Below are 25088 nucleotides of genomic sequence, written 5' to 3' on the forward strand. Positions count from 1 at the left end.
CATAATCTGGACAGTGTTCTCAGGTAGAGTGAAAATGTAAGTTATGGCAGGCTCCTGCGATTCAGTATGCAGACAGTGAAGCACTTTTTAGATCTTTTGGCTTCGCTATACGACCAAACTGAACTGTTGCCACATCAAATTTATAATGTGGATCAAACTGGTCTCCTGTGGCAAAAGGTCTTCAGCGGTAACACATAGAGATCAAGGAGAAACAGTTACAGTTGTTGCAGAGCCAGTACTAGTCTTCTGCAAACTGCTTGCTCATGTTGGACGGCCGTAGAGGTTACGTGGATGTCAGCGTCCTTGATGAAGCAGAAGAACTAGGTATCAAGATACTCTGCCTTTCTGTCCATTGCAGCCATGAGCTCTAGCCCCTAGACAAGAGTTTTTTCCAAATCTGTTGACGTCTACTCCAATGAGGCTGTTGACAGTTTCCATTGTCAGAATCCAGGAAAATCACCCGGGGAGGTAAAATTTCCAAAACTATTTTCAGAAGCATGGTACAGAGCTGCAACTCATGATAATGTTTGTTCTGGGTGTAGGGAAACTGGAATTCTTCCATACAACGAAAATGTTTACTCAGGTGTGCCGTTTGCACCGAGTTCTGTGTTTGAGAGACCAGTTGCAGAAGTAAACTCCCCAGCTCGAAGAGAGAAGACTTCTGAGAAATCACCAGTTCAATAACTAACGGCAACTCCAAGAACAGACAGGGCAGTCACAGCAGAAAGTCACTTAATGCCAAAGCAATAGTTCTCAACAAAGAGTTGTTTCATACTGATTCATCAGGAGAATCGACACTGGATCTTGCAAATGCTGGCAAGAAAACCTCAATCAGAGCCGATCCAATTGCGTTAATGAGGATCTGTAATGTTGCCATGGACTGTGCCGAGATGGACTGCTTCCGTTCCTCAACAACTCAGATAGTTGTACCGTAGGTGCAATCACGATGGCGGGGTATCTGTGGAGAGACCAGACTAACTCGTGATTCCTGAGGACGGACAGCATCCTTTACAGTATTAGCAGCGGCAGCAGTCTGAATGATTGACTGATCACGTCTCGTAACATTATCCAACATGGCATTACTGTCTGATACAGCGAACGGCTGAAAGAAAGGGTAAACTGCACCCATTATTTTTCATGACGCCTTGCAGCATCACTGTGTGCCTTAATGATGACGACAACCTCTTGGGTAAAATTTCAGAAAGTAAAATAATCCCCCCATTTGGGTCATTTGGTGGGAACTGCTGAGCGAGACGTCGACGTTTGGAGAAAAAACTGAATTTTAGATGTTGGCGCGTGGAATGTTAGATCCCTTAATCGTGTACAGAGGTTAGTGAATATAAAAAGGAAAGGTTGAAGTTGCATGTAATGAGAATTAGTGAAGTGCGTTCACAGGTTCAAATGGTTCAAATGGCTCTGAGCACTATGGGACTTAACTTCTGAGGTCATCAGTCCCCTAGAACTTACAACTACTTAAACCTAACTAACCTAAGGACATCACACACATCCATGCCCGAAGCAGGATTCGAACCTGCGACGGTAGCGGTTGCGCTGTTCCAGACTGTAGCGCCTAGAACCGCTCGGCCACACCGGCCGGCTGCGTTCACTGGAAGCAAATTATTTCTGGTAAGGTCAGTGCTGTGTTATGGACACTAATCAAATAGGGACAATGCAGGACTACGCCTAATAACGACAAGAAAATATGAATGCGGATAAGCTCCTATGAACAACATGGTGAACGCGCTGTCGTAGCCTAGAGAGACACAAAGTCACCACCCACCACATTAATGCGAGGTTATATGCCAGCAACCACCGTAGATGATAAAGACATTGAATGAATGTTACTGAGGTAAAGGACATTATTCAGAAAGCTAAGGGAGATTAAAATTTATTTGTGACGAATGACTGAAATTCAGTAGTAGGAAAAGTAAAGAAGGGAAAATAGTTGGAAAAGATTAACCGGTGGAAGGAGTTGAGGAGGAAACCTTTTGGTAGAATTTTGCAAATAGCATAATTTAATCATCACAGACTCTTGATTTAAGACATATGCAAGAAGTTTGCATACACGGAAGAGACCTAGAGACACTGGTAGGCTTAAAACCAATTTTTCAATGGTAATACATAAACTGCATATTAAAACTAAAGAAATTGCAAAAAGGTGGGTAACTAAGGTGATAGGACATCTACAAATTGACAAGCCCCATCAGAAATACCTGAACAACACTGGAGATAGCGAATTAAATTCACGAAAGAGCAAAATACAACAAGCAACGAAAAGAAGTACGTGAAAGTTACTATAGATGCCTAAAAATGATGTTGATAGAAACTATAAAACGGCTAATTGGGAAATCTGGAGAGCAAATGGAGGGCTGTGAAAACCTGCTAAACTAGAAGAAAGATGGACGTCGCCCACGGGAGATTTAAAGAGGCCTTCGGAGGAAAGAGAAGCAATTGTATGAATAGCAAAATCTCTTATGGTAAGCCAATACTAAGCATAAAAGGAAAAAGTAAAAGTTAGAAGCAATGTATAACATGGAGAGAGAAGAGGAAGTAGTTGAAGATGATATGGGAGATACGATACTGCGAGAAGAATTTCACAGAGCATTGAAAGACCTAAATGGAAACAAGGACACTGAAGTAGACGGCATTTCCTCATAATTATTGAGATCCTTGGGAGCGCAAGCCATGACGAAATTATTCCATCTGGTCTGCAAGGTATGCGACATAGACAAAATATCCTCAGACTTCACAAAGAACGCAGTATTTTGAGTTCCATAGAAGATATCTTCTGATAAATCCAAACACTGCCGAGTCATCAGTTTAACAAGTGGCAGTTGCAACATATTGACACTAATTATTTACAGGAGAACGGAAAACTCTGGTAACTGGCGACTTCAAGAAACAATAGATTGCATTTCGGAGAAATGTAGGGACACTCGAGGCCAAACTTACTCTACGAATTATGCAGGAAGATAATCTGGAAAAGAGCAAATCTGCGTTTATGTCATTCGTAGGTTTAACGAAGTTTTTGGCAATGTTGGCTGCACTACACTGTGTACGTTGGCTTTCACATCCACCAACCAGAACACTTCGAAATTTTACTAGAATATCTCTCCAAGTCCATTAATGAGGGTCTATACTGTGGTTACTGTGGCCGCTAGTTCTACGAAAAAAGGAGCAAGAAGGATTGGATTAGTGCACACAACGTAAAACACGGTATCATGAAACATGTGATACTGGATCTGTAAAAAGTTCAGAGTTGTGTTCACTGTGCGAAGATTGCTGTGCTGAACTTAAAATGACTGAATTAGAAGTTCATTGTATGCCTAAGTTTGGTCATTTTTTCCATAATTGTTGAATGTATTACTTCCCTAATTGATTAAAATTATACATTTTTTCCGTTATTGAGCCGGCCTGTGTGGCCGAGCAGTTCTAGCCGCTTCAGTCTGGAACCGCGCGACCGCTGCGGTCGCAGGTTCGAATCCTGCCTCGAGCATGGATGTGTGTGGTGTACTTAGGTTAGTTAGGTTTAAGTAGTTCTAAGTTCTAGGGGACTGATGACCTCAGATGTTAAGTCCCATAGTGCTCAGAGCCATCCGTTATTGACTAATGTACTGCGCGGTGGGTTAGGTGTCATAAATGTGAGAGAATTTCAAGGTGGTGTTATTAGATTCACTACTCCTTACTAACACTATTTTTCCCTTTTCTTCATAAAAAATGTGTCTGAAAATACTAAAAATAGGCCAATTATTTTAAAGCAGTCCACAAGGCAGGTCATAACTCATTAAAAAGAATTAGACATCTTGCATATGTCTATACAACATAAGACAATTAACTGAATGCATGGCGTTATTGCCTTCAGTCACCCTACATTTATTGAAGAAACGAGCCCCTCAGTCCACATGCAGCGCGAAACCAGCGTGTTAAGCTTGTAATACAGCGACTGCAGTTGCGGTCATTCATGTTAGTAGCGGGAAATGTAGGAGTTAGATGACTGTTCCGTTAGAGCATCGTACACTGAAGGGTACAACAGGGCAAGTAGTTGATCGTGTGTGATACATGGTGCTTTATTAATTCTTTTATTTTTTATATTCTTTAATTTTCGGTAATGCCCATTACATCATATGCTGTTATGTCACATAACGATGTAAAAAAGATATTTGTCTGGCTTCACTACAAAATATGAAACGCGATCTATTACATAAGAAAATCGCATAAGAATAAGGGAATAATTATGTGGAATAATCAGCCAACAAAATACATTAGTCTGACTGATGTTCATCCTGTTTCTTTGGACGGATGTGAAATTTCCTCTTCCGTATTTCTTCTAGTAACAATGCAATAATTTTGCTTTGCAACTCTTGTCGTTGAGTTTCTGGGTTCCTACAATTTTGTGAAAACCATATCTTTTGTTTTTTATCTACATTTACACATTTCTAATGATAATCAGTTTCATATACAGGGTGAATGACCTAAAACACCCTGCAAATATTGCGGAAATGGAAAGTGCTATTGATGTGCGGTTCTCACAGGATGGATTGGCAGTTGTAACGTCCCCTTAGAAAAATTAATAAATTACTGTGCTGATAAACCTCTACGTTATTTGATTTTCAAACAGCTGAGCAGAACTGAACGTACTCAGACATTACTGCCTTTACTTATTCTGATCAACACTAAACTGACACATAATATTTTTAGAGCAACGCAATCTGACTTTCAATAATCCCTACAAAAGAATGGCCCTGACTAACATTAACCTATACCTTTCACGAATCTCTTATTTCACAAAAATCTTTGTTACTCGAACTACTGCAATACAGCGAGCGCCACTACTGCCAGCTAAATAAAAGATTCTAGCTACTGCAGGGACTAACTACTGATAGGCATAGTTAGCAAATGAGATTTCGATGGAGAACATACAATGTATTTACCTTTATAGTGTTCAAAAATCATAATATCTATATCAGTTCATGACATCCAGTGTTATAAATTTCGTTTTTCTGACGGACACATGCCCAGATCGTCCGCTCTCAAAATTCTCTCTCCCCACATCCACCACTGCTGGCGGCTCAACTCCAACTGCGCAACGCTACGCTCTGTTCACACCCAACTGCCCAACAATGCAAACCAGCCACAGACTGCACACAGCACAGTCAGTGATTTTCATACAGAGCGCTACGTGGCGTTACCAACATAAAAACCTAAACAGCCTACTTACAACGTCAGGGGCATGTATTGTTGGGCAGTCAACAGATTGTAATAATACTCAAAAACGTGTATTTTTTGTGCAGACATATACTTTTTTGAATGGAACGATGCCTATTGAATTAATAAATTAAATGTAGGGTAAATTATAATCTGAGCGATGATTGTTGCGGGAGTCTAGTGCAAGTCGTTGACGAGATATCGCACATTGAAAAGTTCCCACATCGAGACTCGTACAATACCTGTGATAGCACACACTAAAAAACAACGCAGATACATACACTAGTTAAGTCGATTTTGACCAGTATTGAGACAACTGACCGTCACACGTTGTGTTCAAAATGACCACCGCCAGCATCAATACACGCTTCCATTCTAGTATGGAACGACTGCTGCACACGTGCTAGCATTTCAGCGTAGATATAAGAATAGGTTGCAGTAATACGTCGTTGCGTATTATCAGCTGTAGCTCGTATGTCCTTGTAGAGAGCACCTTTCAGTTTTCCCCACAGAAAAAAGTTTACAGGCATCAAAATTGGGGAGCGGGCTGGCCAAGATATAAGTCCTCTGCTTCCAATCCAACGATTTGGAAACAATTGTAAAGAGATGCTGTAGTATTTGGTGCACTGTGGGCTAGATAGCCACCACGTTAGTGCCACAGGTTCCTCCTAGTCTGCAGAGGAACGGCTTCTGGCATCCGTGGAAGATGGTCGGTTAGGAAGCTGCCATAGTTGTGCGCGTTCAGTGTTCCGTCCATGAAACACGTATCTACAAGCTGATGGTTCACTATCTCACACCACACTTGCACACTCCATGGACGCTGACGTTCCACCTGACGAAGCCAACGGGGATTGTCAATAGACGAAAAGTGCATGTTCCGGCTGTTTACCTGGCCCTGATTGGTAAATGTTGCTCCATCACTGAACAAGACACATGATACATCTGCAGTAACCAGTCTTTAATGTCCATGTACAGAATTTAACACGATTCTTAGAGTCGATTCCATGCATCCCTAGATGACGACATGTGATAGGGATGAAACCTATGTCGATGGACAATGCGTAGGACACTTGCCTGACTTCTGCCACTACCTCGCGCTATTGTGCGAGAGCTAATGTGCGAATTAACTAAAAATTAACTGCCCCTCTTCTGTTGTCACTTGTTTCCTTCTGTTACGTTGTTTAGGTGTTACCTCTTTCACGCAAATGGTTGAAGAGTTTGATAAATAACTGCCAAGATGTTTGACGTCTATTGGGATATCTTACTACACACATCGTACAAGAAATAACTACATTTTTCCTACGGTCTCCATACACCATGAGCATGTCGGCTTCTTCTGCATTGGTAAATACCATCGTCCACTCACAACCTAATGCTTGGACTGTAACACACTACCTCACTAGCAAGGCGCAATGCACTCAAGAAGCACACAAGCAAACTGTAAACAAACATAACAACGCCGTACCTAGCAACTACATTGGTTGAATGGCATAAACAAGTGTCGGTAAATGTAAATGTCGTGTGGCTAGGGCCTCCCGTCGGGTAGACCGTTCGCCAGGTGCAAGTCTTTCTATTTGACGCCACTTCGGCGACTTGCACGTCGATGAGGATGAGATGATGGTGATTAAGACAACACAACACCCAGTCCCTGAGCGGAGAATATCTCCGACCCATCCGTGAATCGAACCTGGGGCCTTAGGATTGGCATTCTGTCGCGCTGACCACTCAGCTACCGGGGGGCGGACAACAAGTGTCGGTGTGGAAACTTTTCATAAAGCGATATCTCGTAAACGAATCTCACTAGAATGCTGCAAAGAACAGCACAGACTTTCTAATTTACCCAACTTTTAGTCTGTTAATGTCAATAGGCATAATTCCATTTAAAAAGTGTACGTTTGCACAAAAATAGACTTTTTAAGTATTATTACAATCTGTTGATTGGCTAACAAATCGAGTCTCTGACTACCAATCCATCCTGTGAAAACCGCACATCTATAGCACTAACCATTTCCGCAATATTTGCGGTGCAAGTTTTAGGTGATTAATCCTGTATAGCGTACATTACACTTTTAGCTGTATGTTCCTTGCAGAGGCATGGATATGAGTCCAACATTTCACTCAGCTCATCATGAGATGATGCAGATACTCAAAATGTTAAATTATAGTCATCGTACTACATCTTTCACCTACTCTTTCCATGATACAGGATGACAAACACATACTGACACTGTAAGCACCGACACTTTTGCAGGCTGAAAACTTTTTCCTGTCCCGTTTACACTTCTCCTTGGACAATATAATCAAGAACTACACTCGGCACCATCACGATGATAAAAAAGCACTACACCATCAGATTCCGAAAACATAAAAAGACTTAAAAATTACTTAACGTAGGAGCTGAAACAGAAATTATAACGCTCCTACATATTTCACTGTACAGTGAATGAGACAGCAAAATTATATACCATAATCAAAATTTTAAATAAAAGTACGCGAGTAATGTGCTACCGTTTATAGTATATCATGCTGTGTTACAAGTTTTCTACTCATCAGAGTTCCTATTGTATGCGCGGTAGTGATTTTTTGCGCCCATTGTTTATTGTTCTCCCTGATGCCAGTTTTTCCCCCGTTACCCATTATCTTTCGAAAGAATGACATATTATGTACTCTGCATTGATTCCTGGTAGAAGTTAGATGTGTGTGTAAACTTCGGCAAGGAAACTGCCATCTTGATTATTCAAACGTTGTATAGAGATTTATGTACTATAATTGAAAATGCCAATAAATGTCTACACTGTCTTACTGTGAGAGTTATCCCTGTATTATACTGTCCATGTGATTATTCTTAGACTGGATGATCACCTGTTTTTTGCTTTCAGGATTATACTTTGTGGCATGATTCGTAATGGCAGTCAATAGTGTGGCGATGTAGAGAGCCTACAGTAGGTAACAAGTTTAATCGTACATTTCCTTAAAAATCTTAACTTCGTCGGGACAGACTTCAGAAACCCCAAAGGTACCGGTCGACCGCCGTGTAATCCTCAGTCTATAGGCGTCATTGGAGGGACATGTGATCAGCAGCCTGTCCTTCCGGCCACCGCAGCCGCTACTTCTCAATCAAGTAGCTCCTCATCTGGGGTCAAAAGAGCTGAGTGCACCCCGCTTGCCAACGGCACTTTGCAGAACTGGACGGTTACCAGTCGAAGTGCTATCGAAACCCGACAGCTCTTAACTTCGGGGATATGAAGAAAGCTGATGTTACCACATAGGCAAGGCCTTTGGCCCTATTCCTACTAGCTGTTTCGAAGTTTCTATCCACGTCAACCATTGACAGCACAGTAGAGCATACATTGTGTCACGCTCTGCTATATACCAGCCACCTAAAGAGGAATTCATTTAAATGCACGTCAAAATGATATCGTTACGGTGCAAGCTTATTGCTGAAATGAGATGGCTGCGTTTGATGTCGCAATGCTTGCAGCGAATCTCGATAGTGTTGTGTCTAGACAAGACAGCCTAGACACAAGGAGAGGAAGCCGAAAGGCACGCGCTTAAACTCACGCAGGCTGGCGTGAGGTCTGAAACAGGATACGTAATGAATGCTATAAAGAAAAGTACGTAGCTGCTGGAATACTTAACTTTAATCCATAATTGTAGAACATCGCTCTTGATGATACATGCTTCATATAATAAATATCAATTGAATACGGCGTGTTGCTAGGTCGTAGCAAATGTAGCTGAAGGCTATGCTAACTATCGTCTCGGCAAATGAGAGCGTATTTGTCAGTGAACCTTTCCTTGCAAAGTCGGCTGTACAACTGGGGCGAGTGCTAGTACGTCTCTCTAGACCTGCCGTGTGGTGTCGCTCGGTCTGCTATCACTGACAGTGGCGACACGCAGGTCCGGCGTATACTAATGGACCGCGGCCGATTTAAAGGCTACCACCTAGCAAGTGTCGTGTCTGGCGGTGACACCACATTCCTCCCCCGCAAATCGGCGTACGGTTGTGTTATAAGGCTTCCGTCCGCCGTGGGGAGGACCCCATGTTGACGTATGCGACGAGGTGGGGAGCCTAACAACAGGCGAGGCTGTGCCACCCGCACCCGGCCATTCGGTCCGAGGGGAGCTAGGAAACGCCTGAAAACCTAGTCCAGGGTGCACGCCAACACGCGGTGTATGCGCCCGTAAAGAGACAGGAGGGGCCGAAGGGTCGACCTCCATCGCGTCGGGGTACCCGACGGGCGTAGACGACATGTGGCCCGGAGCGGGCAAGAGTTCCATGTCGGAGGACAGCTGGTCACGGGAAGCGATCGGCGGCGCGTGACCCAGGGAGGCGCTTGGCGGCTGCAGCGAAGCGTCCACTGCGGGCGGCGGCGGCGGGAGAACAGGCGGCGGCGGCGGCGGCGGCGGCGGCGGTGGCGCGTCGCCCCGGGGCAAAGTGGATAAGTTGCAATCACTAATTGTGGATTCACCGTTGCCTCTAAGTCCACACAAAGTCTCAATTTACCGGAAGGTTTTGGCCTGCACACGTTCAATCACACCTTGTGATTCCAAATCGTGTAATGTTCTTGCTACCTCATCACGCAATGCTTGGGGAACATTGCGCGCTCTGAAAAATTTTGGTTGCGCGTTTACTTTCAGTTCCAAATGTGCTTTATAGTTCTTAGCGCAACCAAGGCCCGGTGCAAAAATGTCTGCAAATTCTTCACAAAGACGAGAAACACTGGCTGAAGGCACATTCTGGTTCACTGAGAGGACCTGATTGACTATAGACAAGTTAAACAACTGAAATAAATCTAAACCAAACAAGTTCACTGCAGAAGAAAAACGAAGGACGTAAAATGACACAAGTTTTGTTTGTCCCTTGTATGTTGCAAGACGGCTGCACTGTCCTAACACTGGGATATGCTGACCTGAATAACTAGTTAGCTTAACATTTGCGGCACGCAAGGGAGGTGTGCCCAGTTGTTTGTACGTGTCTTTATTGAGCAATGAAACTGCAGTTCCGGTATCGAGCTGGAATGGTATCACGTGGCCAAGAATGTCCAAGTCTACAAAAAGTTTATTGTCCTGCTGACGACAAGAGCGACTGTCTCGTGCAACGTGAACAGACACTGGTACAGAATCACTTGCTAATTGACGTGATTTCCGGCGACGTCGACGCACACCTTTTGTGGGACGAACACAGTCACTGTTAGAGAGATTAGCACTGGGCGGAGTGGAATTAACTACATGAATTTCCATGGGCGAAGGTTCACGAGCCTGAGTATTCTTGGTTCGATTCCGGCGTGAAGCAAAGGGCCTGGAATGGTTGTTAGTGTCTGATCTGAGCTTTCTCTGGCAAACACTCTGAACATGTCCTTTTTTATTACAGAAAAAGCAAATAGCTTGGCGTGACGGGCAATTCTCACGCAAATGTCTGGTTGCACACCGCGGGCATGATTTTAGCACTGCATTTGCTTGCTGCCGCGGGACACGTGGTTGAGAGCTTGGCGGCAGCTGCACGGACGAGCGCGAGGGCTGTTTACTGTTCCGTGCAGCTCGCCCGGCGGGCCCATTAATGTGACACACGGCTGGCGAAGTTTCAAACGATTCCTGAGCAAAGTCAAGTGGGTCTTGCCTATCCAATATGTCTATCACTTGTTGAAGGGAGGGATTGACTAGTTTCAAAATTTGCTCCCGTATACGAACATCAGAAACGTTCTGTGCAATTGCATCACGCACCAAAGTATCTGAATAAGGGAGTCCACATTCACACTCAAAAGCACAATCCCTTGTAAGGCCTTGCAAAGTTGCAACCCACTCCCGATTAGTTTGACCGGCCGTACATTTTGTACGAAAGAACGTATACCGTTTTGCAACTACATTGACTGATTCCTTGAAATATGCATCCAATGCAGACAAAATTTCTTCGTAGGACAGAGTTGCTACGTCGCGGCGGGGAAACAATTTCACTATCACATGGTACGTCTGGACGCCGACACATGACAATAAGTGAGGCTGCCACTCATTACCTTTAATTCTGTAGGCGGCGAGATGGAATCAAAATTGGCGTGACCACTCCGTCCAGCTTTCCATTGCCGCATCAAATTGACGAAAAGGTGGTGCAACTGCGTGTTGGGGTTGCAGTAGCGGTGGAGCGGCCGCGGCCGCATCATTTTGCATTGCACATTGACCCTGGGCGAGCTGTCCAAGGGCATCCAATAACGCCTGCGTCTGCTGATTCTGCAAGCGATAAAATTCGGACAGTACATCTGGAGATTGTGGCGAAGCCATGACACAAGTAAATTAGGGCAATACGAACGCTAAATCCTCTTTTGAGACTCGTCGCCAAAAATGTTGTGCCTAGACAAGACAGCCTAGATACAAGGAGAGGAAGCCGAAAGGCACGCGCTTAAACTCACGCAGGCTGGCGTGAGGTCTGAAACAGGATACGTAATGAATGCTATAAAGAAAAGTACGTAGCTGCTGGAATACTTAACTTTAATCCATAATTGTAGAACATCGCTCTTGATGATACATGCTTCATATAATAAATATCAGTTGAATACGGCGCCTTGCTAGGTCGTAGCAAATGTAGCTGAAGGCTATGCTAACTATCGTCTCGGCAAATGAGAGCGTATTTGTCAGTGAACCTTTCCTTGCAAAGTCGGCTGTACAACTGGGGCGAGTGCTAGTACGTCTCTCTAGACCCGCCGTGTGGTGGCGCTCGGTCTGCTATCACTGACAGTGGCGACACGCGGGTCCGGCGTATACTAATGGACCGCGGCCGATTTAAAGGCTACCACCTAGCAAGGGTGGTGTCTGGCGGTGACACCACAGATAGTATACTTCATCGATTCATCGAGAGTAAAGGGCCAAACAGGGACTGTAATGAATACTAATATTAAAATATTATGTCATGAAACCTTCGAAAACATTTCTGCTGACGATATAAAAAGAGAGAGAGACAGAGGATGATATACACATACCCAACGTTCTAGGTCCCAGCTCCCATGAGCCATGGACCATGCCTCAGCAACACAGATAGCTGTACCGTAGGTGCAATCACGATGACGGTGTATCTGTGGAGAGGCCAGACTAATGATTCCTGAAGAGAGACATCTGCCTTTTCAGTATTTGCAGCGGCAGCAGTCTGAATGATAGATTGATCTCGCCTTGTAACGTTAGCCAACATGGCCTTACTGTTTGGTATTGTGAATGGCTGAAAGAAAGGGGAAACTGCACCCATTATTTTTCATGAGGGGATGCAGCTCCATTATATGCCTTAATGATGACTACAACCTCTTGAGTAAATTTTCAGAAGGTAAAATAATTCCCCCATTCGGGTCACTTGCGAGGACTAATCAGCAGGATGTCGACATCTAGAAAAAAAAAACAAACCTGAATTTTACATGTTGGCGCGTGGAATGTTAGATCCCTTAATCAGGTAGAGATGTTAGAAAATATGAAAAGTTAAGGTTGAAGTTGTATCTAACGAGAATTAGTGAAATGCGTTCACAGGAAGAACATGACTTCTGTCAGTACAGGGTTTTGGAAACTGAATCAAATAGCGACAATGCAGGAGTACGCCTAATAACGAAAAGAAAATATGAATGCGGATAAGCAACTATGATCAGCATAGTTAACGCGTTGTCGTAGCCTAGAGAGACACAAAGCCACCACCCACCACATTAATACAAGTTTATATGCCAACTACCACCCTAGATGATAAAGACGTTCAAAAAATGTTGGTGACGTAAAGGACACTATTCGGAAAGCTAAGGGAGACGAAAATTTATTTGTGGCGGATGACTGAAATTCGGTAGTAGGAAAAGAAAAGAAGGAAAAGAAAATCAGGAAAAATAGTTGGAGAGTATGAACCGGTGGAGGGAGTCAAAGGTAAATTTTGCACAAAGCACCAGTTAATCTTCACTAACTCTTGGTTTACAGTCTCGTAAACTGAAATACGGCCAGGAGAGCGGTGTGCTGAACACATAACCCTCCATATCCGTATAGAATGACGCCTTTGGGCTGATAATGACACGGCGGCCGGTCAGTAACGTTAGGCATTCATGGCCTCATAGGCCGGAGTTTTGATTAAACTCTTGGTTTAAGACATATACAAGAAGTTTGTATACACGGAACAGAGCTAGGGACACTGGTAGAATTCAAATCAATTTTTCGGTGGAAAGACAGAGATTTCGAGTTCCCATTTTAAGCTGTAAGATGTTTCTATGGGAAGATGTCGTCTCTAACCACTATTCACTGTCTATGAACTGCATATTAAAACTAAAGAAATTGCAAAAAGGTGGGTAACTAAGGAGGTACCAGGGGTTGTTGAAACTTTCAGAGGGAGCCTTAGGTAACATTGGACTGAAATAGGGAAAGAAGTGCTACAGAAGACGAATGGGTAGTCTTAAGAGATAAAATAGCTAAGGCAGAAGATTATTACACAGATAAAAAGACAAGCCCTATTAGAAATCCCTGAATAACACGGGAGATACTGAATTTAGTTCACGAAAGAACAAAACACAAAAACAACGAAAAGAAGTACGCGAAAGAGATTGTAGATGCTTAAAATGATGTTGATGGAAAGTGCAAAATGGCTAAGTGGGAATGTATAGAGGACAAAAGAAAGGCTGTAAAAACCTGCTGAACTAGGAGAAAGATGGACGTCGCCTACAGGAAATTTAAAAAGACCTTTGGAGAAAAGAGAAGCAATAGTATGAATAGCAAAATCTCTAATGTTAGGCCAGTACTAAGCATAAAAGGAAAAAGTAAAAGCTAGAAGCAATGTATAGCATGGAGACAGAAGAGAAAGTAGGTGAAGAAGAGATGGGAGATATGATACTGCGAGAAGAATTTAACACAGCATTGAAAGACTAAATGGAAACAACGACTCTGAAGTAGACGGCATTTCCTCATAATAATTGAGATCCTTGTAGGTGCAAGCCATGAAGAAATTATTCAGTCTGGTGTTCTTAAGTATGCGACATAGACAAAATATCCTCAGACTTCACAAAGAAGTTCCATAGAAGGCAGGTTCTGACAAGTCTAAACACAGCCCAGTCATCAGTTTAAGGAGTGGTGGATGCAACATATTGACAGGAATTATTTACAGGCGAATGGAAAACTCTGGTAACTGGCGACCTCGAGAAATAACGGTTTGTGTTTCAGAAAAATGTGGAGACCCTCGAGGCAAAACTTAGGCCACGAATTATCCAAGAAGATAGGATGAAAAAAGGCGAAACGGCGTTTACGGCATTTGTAGAGTTAACGAAGTTTTTGACAACATTGGCTGGACTAAACTGTGTACGTTGGCCTCCCCATCCACCACCTAAGACCTCTGAAAATTTTACCAGAGTGTAGTTTGCAAGTGTCCGAGATTGGTGTTGGGTGCGGCGCAACAGAGGATGTGGGCCGATGGAATTTTAGAACATGTAAATTGCGTATAAGGATTTGATAACCGATCTATGCTGTATGACTGATTTAAAAAATCTGGGATTACTTCTCTGAATGACTGCCAGCTCTGTTCGTACAATAAAAAATTAACATTGCAAATAAGTAATAAAATCTCCCCAATGGCGGATTGGTGGCACATCGAGGTGTTGCGACTTCCCCGCGAGAAATGTTGAAAAATAGAACTTGTACCACAACAAATACTGAGATAAACGTATGATCTGGCGAATTAACAAAGATACAACACGTTTTTAACTCAAAATCAGTTTGTATATTAGAAAATATTTATTATTATTATCATGGCTGGAAGAGGAAAGACAAATGCGAATAGCCAGGCTTCTCCCAGCTGCTCTCTGAAAAAAAACTGAAGGCTGTACCTTCATTAATTATATAAGTATCTATAGGTCTACATAAAATCTCTGACCCTCGGTCATTCATGAAATCCTTACAAACATTCAAAATACAGTTTTTAAAAAATGAGTATTACAACTGTTTGAAATTTTGAAGGTAGCAGGGATAAAATACAAGTCTAAAGCTTATTTGCAACATGTACAGAAATCAGACTGCAGTTATAAGAGCCGAAAAACATGAAAGGGGAGTAGTAGTTCAGAAGGGCATGAGACCGGATTGTGACCTATCCCCGATGTTATTCAATCTATGAAATGCGGAAGCTGTGAAGGAAATCAAGAACGCATTTGAAAGAGAATTGATGTTCAGGGAGAAGATATAAAACTTTTAGACCTGTCAATGACACTGTAATTCTGTCAGAGATGGCAAAGGGCTGGAAACAGCAGCAGAACTGAATGGATAGTGTCCTGAAGAAAAATTATAAGAAGGGTAATTCTTTTCAGAGCATGCTAACACAATACCTCCATACTTAGCAAACATACACAACTGCTTGCTCATGGGAAGAATGGAATGTCGAACAAGTAACATCAATTCCCGAGAAAGGAGACACGGATAATCCAATGAGTTATAGTCTCATACCACTAAGTCGATTTGCTGCAGGATTTTCGAACATATACTGTGATAGAAAATCAGGAATTACCTAAGAGAAAACGATTTGTTGACAAAAAGCAAACGCGGATTCAGAAAATATCGTTCTTGTGAAGCACAAGTAGCTCTTTATTCTCAAGAAGTAATTAATTCTATCGATTGGAGATGTCAGATTGATTCCATATTTTTAGATTTCCAGGAAGCTTCTAACACCGTTCCTCACAAGCGACTTCTGATCAGACTGCTTACCTGTAAAGTATCATCTGAATTGTTTGGCTCGATTCGTTATTTCCTGTCAGAAAGGTCACAGTTCGTAGTAACTGACAGAAAACCGTAGAGTAAACCGGAAGTTATGTCTTGCGTTCCCCAAGGGAGTGTTACTTGCACCCCATTGTTCCTGAACTACATAAACGACTTAGGAGACAATCTGAGCAGCCCTCTTAGATTGTTTCCAGATGATGCCACCATTTACTATCTTGATCAGATGATCAAAGTCAATTGAGAAATATGTTAGACAAGACACCCTTTATGACGGGAGAAGTGGCAACGACCCTACACAATGAAAAGCGGGAGTTCATCCACACGAGTACTGAAAGGAATCCACTACATTTCAGTTACACGATGAATCACACAAATCTAATGGCTGTAAATTCAACTATATACTTAGGGATTTTAGCCCTCTTAGACTGTTTGCAGAAGAATCTGCCATTTACCGTCTTGTAAAGTCATCAGACGATAAAAAAAATTAAAAAAATGTGTTAGACAGATAGCTGTAAGGCGCGAAAAATGGTGATTGACCAGACATAATGAAAAGTTGGAGATCATCCACATGAGTACTGAAAGGAGTCCCCTAAATTTCAGTTATATGATGAATCACACAAATCTAAAGGGTGTAAATTAAATACTTAGGGATTACAGTTAGGAATAACTTAAATTGGAATGATCAGTAGATAATGTTGTGGGGAAAACAAACCAAAGGCTGCGATTTGTTGGCAGAACGCTCAGAAAATGCAACATGTCTATTAGAGAGACTGCTTACATTATGCTTGCCCGTCCTCTTCTGGGGTACTGCAGTGTGGTGTGGGATCGGCGTCAGATACGATTGACAGAGGACATCGAAGAAGTTCAAGCAAGAGGAGTCCGTTTTTTATCCTCGTGAAACGGGGGAGAGAGAGCCACAGATATTATACGGGAATTCTGATGGCAGTCACTGAAACAAAGGCGTTCTCCGTTGAGGGAAGATCGTGTGATGAAATTTCAATCACCAACGTTCTCCCCATAGTTTCCAAATAATTTGTTGGTGCCCACCTACATAAGGAAAAATGACCATCGAGAAAAATAAGAGAAATCAGAGCTCACACGAAAAGATTAAAGTGCTCGTTTCTCCTGTGCACTGTTTGAGAGTGGAACGGTAGAAACAAATCATGATAGTGGTTCGATGAATCGTCTGCCAGGCACTTCATTGTGTTTTCCGCTGTAGTCACGTAGATATATATAAAGATGTAATGGAATGCAGTCGAATTAAATAAGGTGATGCTAAGGGTATTAGATCAGAAAATGAGACACAAAACTAGTAGATGAGTTTTGCTATTTGGGCGGCAAAATAACAGGTGATGTACGAGGTAGAGAGAATATAAGATACAGACTGGCAACAGCACGTAAAGCATTTTTCAAATTGAGGAATTGATAAATGTCTAATGTCTAATTTAAGTTTTAGAAAGTCTTTCCTGAAGATATCTGCCTGGAGCGTAACTTCGTACGGAAGTGAAACGTAGACGATAAGCAGAACAGACAAGTAAATACAAACATTTGAAATGTGGTGTTAAAGAAGGCTGCTGAATGTCACACGAGAAGATAGAAAAATGAATAAGGAGGTACTGAATCTAAATGGCGACAAAAGAAATTTGTGACAAAACTTGACTAAAAGACACGACTGTTGATATGATACATCCTGTGATATCAAAGAATCATGATTTTGGTAATAGAAGCAAGTGTGAGACATAGAAATTGTAGAGCGAGACCAAGGCTTCAGTACAGTAAGTAGGTTAAAAAAGGAGTAGGTTGCAGTAGCTATGCAGAGATGATAAGGAGTTCGCAGGATAAACTGGCATGGAGAGCTGTATCAAACAAATCTTAAACATGAAGTCCACAATAATACGGCTCTAGATCTGTTAACATCGACTCTGATGTGAGATTACGACATTGTTCAGTTCCTCCTCGTGCATTTCATTGCCATTATTCTACAAGATACGTCCACGTCCAGTTCGTGGGGTGACAAGTCTTGTTCGCGCAACGTAATACGAAACTCTGTGATTTCCAAGGACGGTGGGGCACCGACCTGTATCCGATTCACGTGACCGACAAGTGACCGGTGTTCTGGTGCACTGGCCAGACAGGATGTGGTTTTGGACGATTTTCAAGACCTACATATATAATTGGCTGGTCAGTTTCCGGCTCATATATTCATTACGCAACCAGTTGAAACACCAAACACCTGCAAAAGAGAGATTAGCGCCATTGATGGCCGAATGGCGAATACGAATCTTATCTCAGTATGAATTAATTTGGTACCTTGCCAACAGCAAACGGAACTGTCAGAAACCGTTTTGAGTCGCGTAGTCAGTAGTTCGTTCTCAGTGACAGATAAGCTTCTGTACCCGAAATCACATATCATTCTATGAACGGAATGAAATACAGGGTGTTCCAGCTTCAAACCTCTGTAAGAAAAAGAACCTCTGCTCAGAATGGCGTGAAATATGAAAGCAGTATTATCGAAGGAGGGGAAAACGTAATGGAAACAAGCAAGAAAGTAACGAATTTTTTTTCACTAGATGAATATTCAGGCTTCTTAACGTAAATGGGATCGGCTACAACTGAGAGATGAACGGCAATGTGACAGCTATGGTGTGAGCTGCATATGAAAGCAATCGTACTGTGAATGTGAGTGACCGCACAAGTTTGGCATTCAACAGTTGTGGCAGTGTTAGGTAAGTTCCACACACCACGGCACGGCCGTACCACATCGGATGAAAAAAATTGTCCTTAGGCAAAAACCGCATAAAAAGAAACAATGAAATCGGGGTTTAACTGCTGGAATCGACAAACTGCGTATTCAGCAACAGATAAAAGTGTAACGTTCAAAATGCGTTGCAATAAAACCGTCACATTCAAAATACGTTGCACCATGCGTATCTTCAATTCAGTAACGTTTGTAATCGCAGCACTGATTACATCCCTTTTCAAATAACCCCACAGTCAGAAGCCACACGATTTAAGACCAGGTGATTTGGATGGCCAGGCTATAGGGAAATGAAAGGCAGATAATTCTAGTACTCCAAATTGCCTTTGCAGCAGCTACCTCACTGCGTGTGCAATGTCCGCAGGAGCGCCATCTTGAATAACAATGATGCACGTTGGTGAAGGGTTGGAATGACGTTGGTGCGCAAAAGACTCTCATAATGTTTACCAGCGACAGCACAGGTAACAGGACCTGCAGGAAACTTCTCTCAAAAAAGTATAGCTCTACAATAAATGATGCACGATACAACTACCTCGGCAGAATGGAGCAGTAGCGATTCATGTGCGGGCGGCTTTTCCGTTGCCCATATTCTCCGTCTCTGTGTATCGATATGTCCTTAGAGATGGAAATGGGCTTTGTTTGTCCACAGAATGTTCATGGCCGTTCATTGTTGACTTCTATTCGAGCAAGAAGTACTAGAGCAAACGTTTGTCTTACTGGTAAGTGAGCATGGAGCAACTACAGAACATGTGTCATTTTGTTTGGAGAGCAATATAAGATGTTTCGGAGACTTTTGCACACCGTGCTCAGAGGCACGTCTTACGTTTGGTCAATGCCCCACGCACTGCATGTCTGCACTCCACCGCTAGACCCCTCCTGAAGTGGGTGGTTACATCTTCTACTGACGTTGTATCAATTGTTTTGCTCCCTCCGCCACGTTGCAGTTCAAACGAAACTGTCTTTTCGAATTTTGTAATTATTTCCTCCAGACTCTTGGCAGACATCTTGCGAACATTTTGTTTCATACTCTTGAGTGTCCGGAATTTCTGCAGAACTACTGGCCTACAGTCACCGTTATTGCAAAAGAGCTGTAGCAGCAACGCTCGTTCCTGCTTTGAGACAGTCATGTCGAGCGACCCAGATAGAAATGAGAAACGGCCTTATAATATAATAATATAATGGAATAGATAATAATAAAATGTTGAAATGCGTGGCTTTTTAAAATGTATTGAATTAATGAGATAATTTTTCGGCGTGAATGACAAGCACAATAAGCTGAGCTATGCCTGGAAATGAGCTCGTATTAGTTCATATTATTTTGCAGGGCGAAGTAGTTTCTTTCTCCGGTGTAGATTTGTGCTTACCATTCTTTATAATGCTACGTTTGGTCGCCGTGTTCACCTTTGAAGTCTTGATCGTGTTCGCATTAAGCTTATCGGATCTTCGTAATTTTCCAAAGTACACAGGTGGGCTCCAGTTTTTGTAATTATCGTACTATTTGAAATAACAACTCACACGCCCTTTCTGTTAGTAAAACAATACTGTATTTTTATAAACGGTGTACATATGAAATACATACTCCTCACTTATTCATAGCGACCCCAAAATGGCGGTCTACAATTACTCGCTAAAAATGGCGTGCTTCTCACTCGTTCACTAGCTGAGCGCGAATCCTTCCTTCCTCCTACTGGTACCAGAAAAAATCCTCTGCTTTTTAACAACTGAAAATCAAAAATACCTGACGGTAGGCATAGGCTCTATGATGGGCTACCGCTTCATCTTTTCTCTTTCTCTTTAAAGATGACGAAAACATAAAAGAAATGCAAAAGGTTTATCTCACCGTGCACCCTGCATGTCTACAGTGCCTTCCAGTGGAAAAAAATTTCGTTACACTCTTTTTTGTTTCCATAAAGTTTCCCCTTCTTCGATAATATTCCGTTCGAGTTTGACATCATTCTGAGCAGTGGTTGCTTTTTACAGCATTTTAAAACTGGGACTTGAATTATACTCACCCTGTAATTTTGCATTATTGGTTTGGCGGAGCTGTAACTCTTGTCATTTGACAGTTTCCTTTAAACTAGTTTTTTACTGAGCAACTCCGACTCAGTAGGCCTATGCGTCGGCAGAGCAATGTGAAGGGAGTGAAATCTAGACAACCACTTTACGGCCACAAACACCATTCCTGGTTGTGAGATAATGAGCATTACGCTCTCATTCAAATATATGGCCGAAAGAGTCAGCCTACAGGAATTGTGAAACGAACCCTGTCGTCCAGAACCTTTTGCCACAAAGGGTGCAGATTCAGCACGAAATGGGAAACTCACAGGCGTCTATTGTCTATTAAGGCCTAAGCGCTGTAGTGTGCGAATGAGACAGAAGAGAACCTACGTCATAGGGAAACCCAGTAGAAGGCTTTTGCGGCCAAAGAGACGTAGTACTGTTAAATATGGCGGAACTAAGATCTGCCATAAAGGGAAAACTATTTAATTCTGTAGTTATGCAGGGAATCAAGCAACAGCAATTTTAATCTGCCATCCTCCACAAATTTTCTTGGTGATCCCAATAAAACTTGAATATTGATCACATCGATAATAGTTGAGGATTTACTGTTAAAGTGAAATTAACAAGTTTTGTAGCAAAGACCTTAATGCTAAAATCTGAACGCTTTGGTCGATCTTAACGATCGACATTTCATACAGAATCACATCATTAAAATGACAAACGTTGTAAATATCAACTCTGAACTTTATTTGTTTAAAAGATATAGTAAACTTAAATTATCAGTATTTTCAATTAAGCGTCAGATCATCGTTTCCTCCACACAAAACACATTGAACGATGACAGCATAACACCTTATTGAATCATTAGGAAATAGAATATTTGTTGTAAAGTTTAGTGCACAATACTTAATTTTGTTCTTTATTTATTAATCAGAAAGCACATTGGTGCACGGCTACTAACAGTGGCATTCAAAGCTAAGAAGGAAATTGTATTGGTCTCATGTACAAGAATATAAGGTTTATTATGTAATGGATATTATTGTCACTTTATTTACAACGTGAAATTGGTCAAACTTTGAATATTTAAATATGTTAAAATGTAAAATAATGTAGAATAAGCTGTAGCCAATCAGATGGATGGCTTCAGGGAAGGGAACTGCACTAGTCAGTTGAGCGACCATGCTCGGCACGCCGGAGACGCGCAGAGGGACAGTTCTGGTCGAGACACCAAAGGGGACAATTAGGATGGAGACGCGAAAACGGACAGTCGGTCTTTAGGTAGCTAGGTAGTGAAACAACTTACAATATTTCGCGTTGTGTGGTATCGCGGGATGGGTCTCTGAGCGGTGAGCAGCCGCGCGCATGGTGTGAACTCTTAACTTTCTTGTGTAGTTAAGGAGGCGGAGTATTGGACTTGTGTTTCGAGATGAGATTGTGAATGATCGAACTGTATCAAATATACATGCGCCCGAGTGTAACAGTAACTCTAAATACGACCACTTTCGCTATTAGTTTGATTTCTGAATAAAAATTATTCAAACCAGGTAGCAACTGTGTGGCCTACATCATTTATGGGTCGTTAATTTAGTTCCCGTCCGCCCCTCGTGGTCTCGCGGTAGCGTTCTCGCTTCCCGAGCACGGGGTCCCGGGTTCGATTCCCGGCGGGGTCAGGAATTTTTCCTGCCTCGAGATGACTGGGTGTTACTGTGTCGTCTTCATCATTATCATTCATCCCCATTACGGTCGGAAGAAGGCAATGGCAAACCACCTCCACTAGGACCTTGCCTAGTAGCCGGCACGGTAGCTCAACGTGTTCGGTCAGAGGATTAGCAGCCCTCGGTAATAAAAAAACTGAGCTAATCGATCAACAACGAACTTAAACGGATGTCTTACGACGTCCGCCCCGAGCAGATGCAACGAACAAAAGAGAACAAAACGACATTTAAAAAAAAAAGTAAGGCGGCGCGGCTCTCCCGCGTCGCTCCCCTACGCTCTGTAACTACTTTATCATTAATCAAGGGTCACAAGTGTCTAATTTAGAGCGTGTAATGCGACACGTGCGGTTCAACCCCTGGACGAGTTTGAGCCAAGACATTTCGACGAAGAGGAGACGAATGTGAGCCCGAACATCTTTGGGATGTTAGCTCTCATGGTTTACGTTCAAGAAATATCACTGGCAACGCTTTGCGCAGTGCAGTGGATATAGGGAGGAAGAATGGCACAGAGGAAGAAATCTGTGGTTTTAGGGTAAGGAACCTCGCTCACCGACGCAATTTACACTCCTGGAAATGGAAAAAAGAACACATTGACACCGGTGTGTCAGACCCACCATACTTGTTCCGGACACTGCGAGAGGGCTGTACAAGCAATGATCACACGCACGGCACAGCGGACACACCAGGAACCGCGGTGTTGGCCATCGAATGGCGCTAGCTGCGCAGCATTTGTGCACCGCCGCCGTCAGTGTCAGCCAGTTTGCCGTGGCATACGGAGCTCCATCGCAGTCTTTAACACTGATAGCATGCCGCGACAGCGTGGACGTGAACCGTATGTGCAGTTGACGGACTTTGAGCGAGGGCGCATTGTGGGCATGCGGGAGGCCGGGTGGACGTACCGCCGAATTGCTCAACACGTGGGGCGTGAGGTCTCCACAGTACATCGATGTTGTTGCCAGTGGTCGGCGGAAGGTGCACGTGCCCGTCGACCTGGGACCGGACCGCAGCGACGCACGGATGCACGCCAAGACCGTAGGATCCGACGCAGTGCCGTAGGGGACCGCACCGCCACTTCCCAGCAAATTAGGGACACTGTTGCTCCTGGGGTATCGGCGAGGACCATTCGCAACCGTCTCCATGAAGCTGGGCTACGGTCCCGCACACCGTTAGGGCGTCTTCCGCTCACGCCCCAACATCGTGCAGCCCGCCTCCAGTGGTGTCGCGACAGGCGTGAATGGAGGGACGAATGGAGACGTGTCGTCTTCAGCGATGAGAGTCGCTTCTGCCTTGGTGCCAATGATGGTCGTATGCGTGTTTGGCGCCGTGCAAGTGAGCGCCACAATCAGGACTGCATACGACCGAGGCACACAGGGCCAACACCCGGCATCATGGTGTGGGGAGCGATCTCCTACACTGGCCGTACACCACTGGTGATCGTCGAGGGGACACTGAATAGTGCACGGTACATCCAAACCGTCATCGAACCCATCGTTCTACCATTCCTAGACCGGCAAGGGAACTTGCTGTTCCAACAGGACAATGCACGTCCGCATGTATCCCGTGCCACCCAACGTGCTCTAGAAGGTGTAAGTCAACTACCCTGGCCAGCAAGATCTCCGGATCTGTCCCCCATTGAGCATGTTTGTGACTGGATGAAACGTCGTCTCACGCGGTCTGCACGTCCAGCACGAACGCTGGTCCAACTGAGGCGCCAGGTGGGAATGGCATGGCAAGCCGTTCCACAGGACTACATCCAGCATCTCTACGATCGTCTCCATGGGAGAATAGCAGCCTGCATTGCTGCGAAATGTGGATATACACTGTACTAGTGCCGACATTGTGCATGCTCTGTTGCCTGTGTCTATGTGCCTGTGGTTCTGTCAGTGTGATCATGTGATGTATCTGACCCCAGGAATCTACATCTACATTGATACTCCGCAAGCCACCCAACGGTGTGTGGCGGAGAGCACTTTACGTGCCACTGTCATTACCTCCCTTTCCCGTTCCAGTCGCGTATGGTTCGCGGGAAGAACGACTGTCTGAAAGCCTCCGTGCGCGCTCTAATCTCTCTAATTTTACATTCGTGATCTCCTCGGGAGGTATAAGTAGGGGGAAGCAATATATTCGATACCTCATCCAGAAACGCACCCTCTCGAAACCTGGCGAGCAAGCTACACCGCGATGCAGAGCGCCTCTCTTGCAGAGTCTGCCACTTGAGTTTGTTAAACATCTCCGTAACGCTATCACGGTTACCAAATAACCCTGTGACGAAACGCGCCGCTCTTCTTTGGATCTTCTCTAACTCCTCCGTCAGACCGATCTGGTACGGATCCCACACTGATGAGCAATACTCAAGTATAGGTCGAACGAGTGTTTTGTAAGCCACCTCCTTTGTTGATGGACTACATTTTCTAAGCACTCTCCCAATGAATCTCAACCTGGTACCCGCCTTACCAACAATTAATTTTATATGATCATTCCACTTCAAATCGTTCCGCACGCATACTCCCAGATATTTTACAGAAGTAACTGCTACCAGTGTTTGTTCCGCTATCATATAATCATACAATAAAGGATCCTTCTTTCTATGTATTCGCAATAAATGACATTTGTCTATGTTAAGGGTCAGTTGCCACTCCCTGCACCAAGTGCCTATCCGCTGCAGATCTTCTTGCATTTCGCTACAATTTTCTAATGCTGCAACTTCTCTG

This window comes from Schistocerca serialis, chromosome 5, assembly GCF_023864345.2.
Source record: "Schistocerca serialis cubense isolate TAMUIC-IGC-003099 chromosome 5, iqSchSeri2.2, whole genome shotgun sequence".
Classification (NCBI taxonomy): domain Eukaryota; kingdom Metazoa; phylum Arthropoda; class Insecta; order Orthoptera; family Acrididae; genus Schistocerca; species Schistocerca serialis.